Below are 11,034 nucleotides of genomic sequence, written 5' to 3'. Positions count from 1 at the left end.
TGCTGGACTACTCAAGAAATCATGACAAGAAAGGAAAGTCTGTACATGTTCAGTATAGGCAGTTTTTTTTTTTTTTAATTTCTATCTGTGAATTCAGAACCTACAGATACCTAGGGCAAATGTAATGAGATACACTAGTGAATTTTAAACCACTCAAAAACAATACTGACATGTGTCCTTGCCAATAATAAATAGATGAGTTAGTGAATTAGAAGGCTGGTTCGTGTAGAGTGAGAGCTAGAGTTGGAGAAACAGCAGTTGGCAAGCATCCTAGTGTGAGTCAAGCAAGAATCCTCAGTGAAGGCTAAATATAAAGGGAAATTTTTATGAGAATTAGGATATTTGCATGGTCTTCCAAGTGTCTCCCAACAAACTTCCTATTAGTCTGAAATACACTAGAAGGCAGTGATTGCACAGTGGAAAAATTGAGTAATTTGTATTTGTAATTACATAATTGATCCCCCATCTTTGCTGGGGGATGAAAATTGCCATTAGCAGTGAAGACAAGAGATACCAGATACCTCTAGATGTGATTCCCTGACAAGGCCATAGCATTAGGCAAGGCCAGCTGACAATGCAAACCTGGGCCCTTCTGCAGGAACATTAGGGAAACCCACAGTGACGAGCACTCTATATTTAAAAGAGTAAGGAGAATAAAGTCTTATTCTCCCAAAATATTTGTGGGGGAAAAAAAAAACAAGAAAATTGTAGAAATGTTCCAGATTAAATGTACTTAAAAGACATGACTGCTGTATATAATACCTGTTAGTAGACATGATCCTGTACTGGACAGGGGGAGATTATTATAAATGACAGTATTGAGAACAGCAGACAAAACTGAAATAAGAAGGGCAGGTGAAAGTATCATATCAGTGTCTAATTCACTGGCATTGCTAACAATTATATGAAGCTGTCTTGCTTGGGAAGTACATATGTAAGTACTTAAGGGTAAAGGACCATGACACAATATTTCAGAAAAACAATATGTACATATGAGGATGCCTGCTGTCTCTCCATCTGCTTGTAGGTGAAGCAATCCTGTGTCAGTGCATGGTGGGGAGGGAGGTGCCGATGATAAAGGGAGCACAGTGTCACGATGGATTAGTCCGGGTGATGGTTATACAGTTGCTTTATTTTTTTCTTTGATATTTTTCAGACTTCTCTATAAATTTGAAATTGTTTTCAGAGCTAAAGTTTTAAAAAGAATGATCTGTGAAATTTAAAACAGTGAACCAGATAGATTATTTAATGGATATTTAAAAGGCATTTGAGACAAAGCTTTAACATTCTAGAGGCAGGGGGAATCCAGAAATCCTTAAATAGGAACTGATACATATTTCCTTAAAATGATTAAAATGGGGGAAAAAATCCCTAAACACTTTTAATGATGAAATGTTAGAAGTTAGGTTTATAACATACATAGTTAACTTTGTATGGTCTGTAAACCTTGTGATTATTTTTAAACACATTCTGCATTTGGGATGGAAGAACTTGCTTTTCATTAAATTCTAAGGTGACTATTCTGCCAAAGTAGTAAAAAGCCACAGTACAATTTCCTCTTAGAAAATTTGAAAGAAAATAAGAATTCTGGGAATGCCATTACTTAAAGTTGTTCCAGAAGCCCTGAGTAGTGTGCTCAGAATTTCAGATGCTGGAAGTCAGCCAAGATTATCATGACTTGCAGATGATATGATTGATTTAGATAACATTCCTGAGGTATGTTCTTGAAATGAAATTGGTAGGCAAAAAGCTCTTGATATGTTTTGTCAAATGATTTCCAGATAGCCTGTATTAATTCACAGTCCCACCAAAAGCACACTAACCTTCTCCATCACCTGTGCCCGTATCTTGGATGAGCACTGTGTCTGTTCACAGGAAACTGTTTACCTAGAAGCCCATGGAGAATCTGTTTTTTGAATTGTTAGATTCCCTTAATCTGGCAATATCTCATTAAAAAGTATAAGGGAGGGGAAAGTCCCAGTCCTACTAGCAACAGAATAAAATAAATTTCTTGAAAATAATCTAAACTGTACTGAGTAGTATATAAAGACAGTAAAGCTTTACTGAGAGAGAATGAAAATTCAAATAAACAGGCAGTATATGTTCCTTAAGGGGAAGGCTTAATATTGTGAAAACATTTTAGGGTATTTTCTTTCCTACCTTAATTTGTAGTTTAAAGCAAATTAAACTACAATGTCATGTTGTCTGAGATTTGAATAATGTGTTCTGAATATTACCTGGAAAAATAAAAATGAGAGTAGGTAGCTAAAAGATTTAATGAAAAATAAAGAAATTGTTGACACCAGGGTTAATAAAATGAGTACATCATAAACAAAACAAGAGAATAAACTCAGACTGCATAAAAATTTTAAGGTTGTTGAGAAGCATATCAAATCAAGAGATTCTTCTAACAGTCCTCAGTAACACAGTCAGCTGTTGGGAAGTGGAGGATACTGACCTTGTATCATATGTGCAAATGGATTACTGAGTATTTTTCAAAGGTAAACAATTAAAAAGCTAGAAGAAAATGTATTTGATCAAAGAGGTAAACATTTTTTTCTAACCATTAAAAGCAATATAATAGATTTGGAAAATATTTGAAACTTCCTTAGGGTAAAAAATACATCATGAGTCAAATTAAAAGACAAAAAATTAAAAGGGAAATAAGATATAAATTATTAACTTCCTACCTCTATATGCACAGCTCTTTAAAAAATATTAGGAAACCTAGAACCACAGTAGGATAAATAGGTAAAAACATGGACAGAGTTCAGGGGAGAAGCACAGAGGGCCTCATATGCAGCCTCCCACAGATTAAAACATTTACACCATGTTTCAGCAATCCATTAGAAAACTTTTGCTTTTAATGATAATCCATTTTACATGCCTGTGGCCTTATTGGGAGCATGTTGTTCATATTATAGCATCAAAATTTGATAAAATTGCTGCCTGGTGGCCTTGTATATTAAGATGTTTTCCATATTGTAGCATGTGAAAAATTATAAAATAGATGACCTGTGGACTTCAGTACTCATTTAAAATCCACTTTGTAGCATTGAAAAGTAATAAGGAAACTGCCATGTCACCCTCAATACTGGCATGGTATCCATATTATAGCTTTAAATACTGATAATGGGGCAACCTTTTGACCTTTTGCATGAAAAAAGAAAATCCATGTGGAATTCCCTGTGGTCATTAGTTATTAATGTCACTTCTATTTGTGCAGATCATATAACATCATATATAGTGTGGCCTTTAATGTTAATATGTTAACCATATAGTGGCATTTGTTACTACTGATCATTCCCTGCAGGCCTTTAGTAATAATCTAATATTCACATAGGGCTTCAGTTCTCATATACTAACTGCTCTGTGGCATTAATGCTGCTTGGACATCTGTATTTGAAAACTGAAATTGATACTACACCTCCCTGGGACTTTCCAAATTAGTAAATTATCCTCCTAATGGCATTTAAACTAATATCACAGATGCAATGTGGCCTTCAGTACTGACCAGATACCCATTTCATAACATCTATAACTGATAAAATAACTGCCTTTTGGACTTTACAGCTGAAAAGAGATCCAAATTATAGCATGAAAAAGTGATAAAATTGATACATTTGGGCATTTAATATTGCTATGTTGTCCATGTTGTAGTATCAAATCTTGAACACATAGCTTCCCTGTGTTCTTTCATTTATATTTTCTTTGACTAGAATTGTGCCTCACAAATATGATGCCTTTATCTAATCCAGATCCAGTAATTTTATAGAAATAATTAATTCACATTTAGCTTGGAATAGAATAATTATATTGAAAAATTGGATAGGTATTAGAGTAATTTTGATTAATATTGAAATGACATTAGTTTAATTGATGAAATTTTGAGATACTATTTTAAAGTATTGCATAAATCAGAAAATCATTCAGACCAAAGGTAAGAAAAGCCTCACAATGTGGAACTCACAATTTGAGAACCAAGTTGTCTGCTGTCTGCACTGTCCCAGGAGACATGGGGCATAATCATGGCATTTCACTGCTAAAAATTAACAATTTTATAAGCAAAATATGCATAATTTCTCAGCATCTTAACCCACACTTCAGGTACACAGTGACATGTCACTTTCCTGTGTAGAACTTAAAGTGCTGACGACATACTGCTCATGACATCTTCATGGGGTAAATGAAGATTGCATATTCTTAACTTTGCAAATGGAACACTGGGACATGGAATATGCAGTAGAAATCATAACCAGGCAGAGTTCAAACATCCTTCCATGTCTCACTCCATGTTCAGAATACTCTGCCGCCTTGGACTGTGACCCTTCTTGTTAATGTGCACTGTCTCTGTGGGTACCTTCAGGCAGTGACCCTGTGTTTCGGAAATTCTGACACTCACACTCACGATGATTTCATTGGATTTTGAATTACTTCCCCTCCTCTCTCCAGGACAAGCTTGGTGAAGCAAGTTGATCAAGTTCCGATCACTATACATCACTTCTCCCAGAGTCACAGTATTGAAAAAACAGAAGAAGATTGGAAAAGTGCCATTTTATTATGCTTGTTTTGATCCTCATGTCTTCAGTAAATGTCCCTTCGAACAAACAGACCAAGGAAGAAAAACTCCACCATTTCCTGAATGTAAGTTTCAAATTTAAATTCTAACACACTTCCCCCAAATGCATCCTGTGTGTGTGTGTGTGTGTGTGTGTGTATATGTATGTGTGTGTGTGTGTTTGTGTGTTGAGGGGGCTGCTCAAATATATACTATACTACTTAAACATGACAGGAAAATATATATATTGTGCAGCAAAATAAAATAAATTGATCAGTGTTACAGATTTTATGCTGTAGTTACACTGTGTGGTGCATAGTTAATGAATGAATTATTCCACAGTTACTCAGCCATTATTGCATCCAAATATAGTCATTCTAAATCAACATTTAATTCACATTTATCTAGGATTAGGTGTAGTATATTGCAAAATGCAATGTTATTTGAATACATTATTTTTATTAATGTTGAAATGATGGAAATCTAACAGATAAAATATTGAAATGTCATTCAAAATATTACTTAGGTCAGCAAAAGCATTCAGGAGAAGATGGGGGTGGGGTGGGTGAAAAATATAAGAAGAGATTCAATTCAGGAATAAAGATTTATTTAGAGGAAAAAAGTATGTGTTGCTATCTGACATAAATATAAGAATTAATATAAAACAATTTAAATGAATTTTAATACTCCTTAGTTCTGCCATGTCCTTCTGGAAGACATAACATGTAGAACTTGGTGTTACTACTTACCTATTTTTTCAGGTTGTTTAGAGTTCCTAAATATTCTAATAAAAACGTCAGAAAATAAATGTTGGGAACAAACACAGAAAATGTTTTCTGCATTAGAATAGCTTAACTTCCATTAAGGAAGAAACTAAATAATTACCCTGGAGTCCTTCAGAGACCATGAATTTTTTACAGTGATACATACCCATGAAATCCCTTAGTTCTCACACCAAGACTAAGTGCTGAGTATCTGCTTCACCATGTCAGATTGGTTCATACTTTTAGAGAACAGGTTGCCTGAAACCAACAGTGGGTCTGGAAGTTAGTTCAGAGGCAGAGTACTTGCCTAGCATGTTCAAAGCCCTTTGTATGACCCCAGTACCATGATTAGGTTTAAACTAGCAGTAGATAAACAGACTTGAAGCACTGTACCTATAAGTGAGAAGTATATTTTACTCCAAAGTATTTTACCTATTCTTGCCAAAAGAAATATGTCCAAGTCAAATTAAATAACCGGTGACAACTTGTTAGATTCAGGGAAGAAAATGTTGTCCACCGCGTTTCATATCTTTCTATACAGTTTTATAGATATATAATTTTCTTATTTATGCATATGATGTATATACAAACTCATTTAATTCACATAGTCAGAACTATGTGAATTAAGAACGTTTTATATACTCACATAATATGGATATTGATTTTAAAAATGACAAAGCATTCAAAGACATTTTCACATTCTTATAACCAGAAATAACATCTGGTGATATTTTAAATTTTTATTATGAAAAATAATTGAATATTTAAATTAAGAAACAATGAATCAAAATAAATAAATTAAAAAAAAAGAAATACTTAATGAAAAATAAATAGGTAAGACACTTTTATATCAGCTCCCATTAAATCTTGGGTTTTTCTCCCATAGCCTTGAGTGATAGTTAGAAAAACCCCACAGTGATGAGAAATCTGTGCCATTCTGTCTCTCAGTAATGCCTGGCTACTCACAACAGAAACATAAAATAGAATTCAGTCTTGATGACTAAATCACCTTCCTGTTCATCCTGAGAACATCTCCTCCCTCTCCTTGGCTTAGCTCCCTCTCCCTGAATATGCAAAATGCCAGCCCTTTTAAGACTTCACCGTCTATTGAGTTTCTTCTGTTTGGATGAAGAACACTTTCTACTTGTTCAAGTATAGGACAAACATTTTGTGTCAAAAAGTAAAAATGCAGTTAGGTATCTAAGTATAAATTGCTTTGTGAAAACAAGCATTGAAAAGATACATTTTTCAGTACTGGAATTATGGGCCCTATACATGCATAATTTTTATATATACAGGCTTAAACTCTCTGCAGTTCCCAATGGGTTTGCTTGTAGGGTTTTGAGCTACATTTTTTGCTGCAAATGTTGCCAGTGCTCCTGCCCCATAAAATTAGTTGTGGAATTTTTATCATAAGTGTCAATAGGAAAAGTACTAAGAGAATACACATTCTCTCCTAGCAACCATATCATTTAATCTGTGAACCTCCATGAAAATCCATCTGATTAACCTTCATTTAACACACCAATGGATAATGGTCCGTGGGTTAATTTGTTCTTCACATAATTTAATGCAAGAAGTCACAACTTTAAAAAACAAATCTATTTAATGAGTAATACCATGCACATGCAATTGCTAATCAAATCTCTCTTCAACAGCAAAGCATTTTTCAAATCCAGTCACATTTTTGAATCGACTGCCTAGAGCAGGCGCCAACACACAGAGCAGGTGCCCTGCCAGCTCTTACAGCCATGGTCAGTGGTCAGTGTAGTGATGACTCCCAGACAGAGACAGCTGCTGCTGTCCTGAGCCTTTTCACCCACTGGAGGGAAGACACAGCCATCCTCCCCAACAGACCACGAGTCTGCATGTCAAGGTAGGCCAATCCAAGGGCCCAGGGGGAGACCAGAGACAGAACAGTGGGAATAAACTGCCTTTCATGTTCCTCACCACATCTGCTACCCCTCAGCTTCCCCAACCCTGAAGCCATTCCTTCCTTGACTCAGAAAGAGGAACATTAATAATGAGTCCAGAGAAGGAAATTGTGCCTCCCTTGGTTGGTGGCTCCTCTTGAAAGTGGTCTACCACCATTTGGGGAGAAGTGAGTTATAGAGACTGGGGGAGGGGGAGAATTTACAGATTTCAAAGCCATTTTTATCAAGGGGACTTGGCAGAACAAGAAAAGAGGATTGCTATTAAAATAAATCTCAACAGTGGAATCTTTTACTGCTTGCAAATCAAAGATTATAAGACATGTTTGATTAAATGGTGACTGATAAAACACTTGCAAAGCTGACCCAGGATATTTTATTATTGCACGTGTTACTGTCATGTACCCTAAGATAGTTTCAGTTGCTGGAGCATTCTCAGGACCCACAGGAAATCCCAGATACTTTAAATCAGCAGGGAGGTTTCAGAACTTGTAGTGCTCTGATCCAAAACCAAATATTGTGATCTTTGTGAAGACTTTGCATTTCTGAAGCTCATGAAATCAATCACATTTCCTGCAGCCTCTCCTTTCCGCAGGTGAGAAGAACATTTATATGATGCTCATGGTGACCTGACTAATGCATGCACAGAGCATGCATGCCTGGCCTGTTGCCAGTGAGTGACTCCTTTTGCACTTGCCAGGGATCCACAAGAGGAGGTTGTAAGGGCTCAAGCCTCTTCCTCCCACTGAGGCCAGGAACTCCTATTGACACAGAGTGCTTCAATTAAGAGAAATTATTTCCCACCTAGATGACTGAAACCAGCTGAAATAAAGTGCCTAGGCTTGTTTGTTAACAACTTTTACCTTTGCTGTCAGTGGAAGATTCACCAGATTAAACTGGAACCCTGAGACCCAGGCAATAAAAGCCTGTGTGCCCTTTTTCCGCTGTAAGAACAGGTGTCTCTGGAGCAGTCAGCTGCTCATCTGCATTGTGCGAGGCCTTCAGGAGAGCAGGTAGGGCAGTGCCAGAGGGCATTTGACAGAAGAAACAGAGTTAGTCTCTGGACAGAGCTGAACCAAATAAACCCAAGGAAGAGATGGTGACCAAAAAGCACTCAAAAACAGTTTTTGAACAAATGAGGTTCTGAAGAAAAACATATTCTCAGAAAATACCTGTCTGTCTGAATTCAGAGGAATGAATCTCAGCCACAGTCTATTGCCATAGGCAAATGATTTGTAGGATTTTAAAATGCATATTATTTTAAAATCCACATTTTAAATTTGTGTAAGTTTCTTTTTAAAGGTATATTCTAAAGATATCTATTAGGATATGGTTGTAGAAATACTAAAATAGCTTTCTTGCTAGTACTTTATTATATGATGATTTAGGCTGTCCTATGCAAATCAGACTTAGTCTGCCTCTTGCTGCTCTGATTAAGTGCAGGTGGGCTCTCTTGGAATCTGGCCGGCAGGAGCGTGGGTTCCTCTCTTGGTCACCTTCCTTCAGTGTGTGGGCTGGTGGCCGCTGTTGGTCAGGTCTCCATCCCTGTTGCTTTGTCCCCCTCCCTGCCTAGGCTGCTGCCATGTATTGTTGAGAGACTGGCTTAGTTAAGACCAGATGCTTCAGTCCACAGATCCATCCAGCTAACGGATGTGGGAGCAAAGCACATTAGGCCACCTCGGAGGGGCAGCAGGCCCCCTGCACAGGAAAGGCCTGGACAATGGCGAGCCTCCCTCATAGGTGGCTGGTGCACTGGGCTCCCTCTTCGTAGATGAGCAGCCTCCTGCAGCTTTGCCTGGAGCTGCTACCCACCCCCACCTTAGTCCACCTCTGCAGAGGGGCCTCCAGATGCAAGCCCTGGAGGGACCTTTACAGTAGGGTCATGGTCATGAAAGGGACATGTGTGTTCTCAGTAAGAGGGAAGCGGGCACCTGCCTTGCTGGCCCTGGGCAGGGGGCAGTCGGCTGACCTGTTCTCATGGGACATGGTCCGGGAAGGGCATGAGGACAACTGCTCATGTTCGCTTTCCTCTACACTGAGCCTCCTTGGCCTCCACATTGGCCTTTAATGTTGGCTCGATCACCTTTAAGCATGACCACTGCAGCATGACTGGGGTCTTGTTTCTGGGTGGATGCCTCCTGATGAATGCTGCCCTGGCTGTTGGACATCTTGGTGCTTGGCCTCCGCCTGTCCATCTGACCCTTAGGACCACCTGTGGCCTGCAGCTCTCCAGGGAGACTGCAGGGCTGGCATGGAGGGGCTCCCCTGCCCCAGGAGTGTCTCAGCATTTTGGATGCACTTTGCTGATGTGCTGGGCCACACCGAGGAACGGTTTCCTGAGCTGAGTGTTCTTCTCTCCCAGGCCCCCTGGATTGCCATGGCTAGAGGGTCAGATCCAGGGCTGCATGACCCTGGGGCTCTGTCATTGGGTCAGATACCAGGTCCTCTGGAGCCTGGGAAGGACTCAGCAGGTGTGAATGAGGCAGGGCTGGAAAAGGAGGAGGCTGCTGTCTGCCCGGAGCTGGTTAACAGAGCCTTGACACCCAGAGAGCCACTGTTTGTGAGGACAGGGGTCCCAGCACCCTCTACGGCAGCTCTGAGTGGGACATGGCAGGCTCCCTGCCTTGCCAGTGGCCGTCAGAAATCAGCTTGCAAGCTGGGTGCAGTGAGGCATGCCTGTGATCCCTGTGACCTGGAGGCTGAGGCAGGAGGATGGCAAGTTCAAGGCCAACCTGGGCAACTTAGTGAGACCTTGTCTTGAAATAAAACATTAAAAGGGCTGGGATATAAATCAGGGGTAAAGTGCTCCTGGGTTCAATCCCCAGAAATGCAAATAGATAAAAATCAAAAATAAAACCAAAACTCAGGAAAACACATCTGGCTGCATGTGTGTGCATCCAGTCCTGTGTGGCCCCTGGGCCAGGAGCCTGCAGGTCCCCATCTGGATCACACAGCCTGAGCCATGAGCCAGTTGTTCCTAAGACCCAGTGGGCTTCTGACTGCACTGGTGAACGGGTTTGCCCCCATTGACTGGGCCAGGGGCAAAGGGAGACGGAGCAGCCCCAGCCACGGTGGGATCCCATGGCCAGTGTTGGTAAATCCAGTCCCCTAACTGGATTTCTGGCCCTGTCAGCAGGTCTCCCTGGGATATGAGATCCTCCTTGGTTCCTTGTTGATTGTTTGTGGAGGGAGATCTTGTGAATAACCCTGGCCCCTTTTCCAAGTTCATTTCCAGGCAGGGACAGCAGGATGCCCTTTGTTCTTCCCCTTGAGGAATCTGCTGGGTCTAGATTTCAGGGGCGCTGCTGTCCTCCAGTTGGATGTGTCTTCCAGTCCCCACCTGCCACAGTGCTCCTTTACCACAAGGTCTGCCTGCCCACCTTGTAAAGGAGGCAGTGAGAGAGGCAGGCATCTTCAGGCAGTGGGGCCAGCGGACATGATGGTCTTACCTCTGTCAGGTGCCGGGCCTGGGGGAGGGAGGCTGCAGCCAATACCCAAGTGCAGCTAAAACCCCATCCTCAAGATGGCAGAAGGAAGGTGTGAAAGTGGTACCCTGCAGCTAGCCTCCCACATCCACCGGGAGCTGGTGAGGCCTCAGCTTCTGGCCTGGTCTCCCTGCTCGGTCTCCCAGCCCCCTCTGGCTTGTGCTTACCACAGCTGGAAGCCAGCCACCCGAGGGTGCTGGTTGTCTGCTGAGAGTTGCCTGTGGGGTGCATCAGGCTCTTTTGGGGTGCTGAGGGACATGGGAAGGGGAGGGTTCTGCTGGCTGCTCCTCCAGATT

The 11,034-nt window shown here is 40.6% G+C and overlaps 1 pseudogene; it reads left to right on the top strand.

The window, feature by feature from the left end:
* The first annotated feature begins 10,776 nt into the window (after positions 1 to 10,776).
* LOC124974175 (phosphatidylinositol 3,4,5-trisphosphate-dependent Rac exchanger 1 protein-like) overlaps positions 10,777 to 11,034 on the top strand; it is an 88,396-nt pseudogene continuing 88,138 nt past the window's right edge.

This window comes from Sciurus carolinensis, unplaced genomic scaffold (genome assembly GCF_902686445.1).
Source record: "Sciurus carolinensis unplaced genomic scaffold, mSciCar1.2, whole genome shotgun sequence".
Classification (NCBI taxonomy): Eukaryota; Metazoa; Chordata; class Mammalia; order Rodentia; family Sciuridae; genus Sciurus; species Sciurus carolinensis.
The sequence above is the reverse complement of the archived record's forward strand: the minus strand, read 5'-3'. Positions and strand labels throughout refer to the sequence as shown.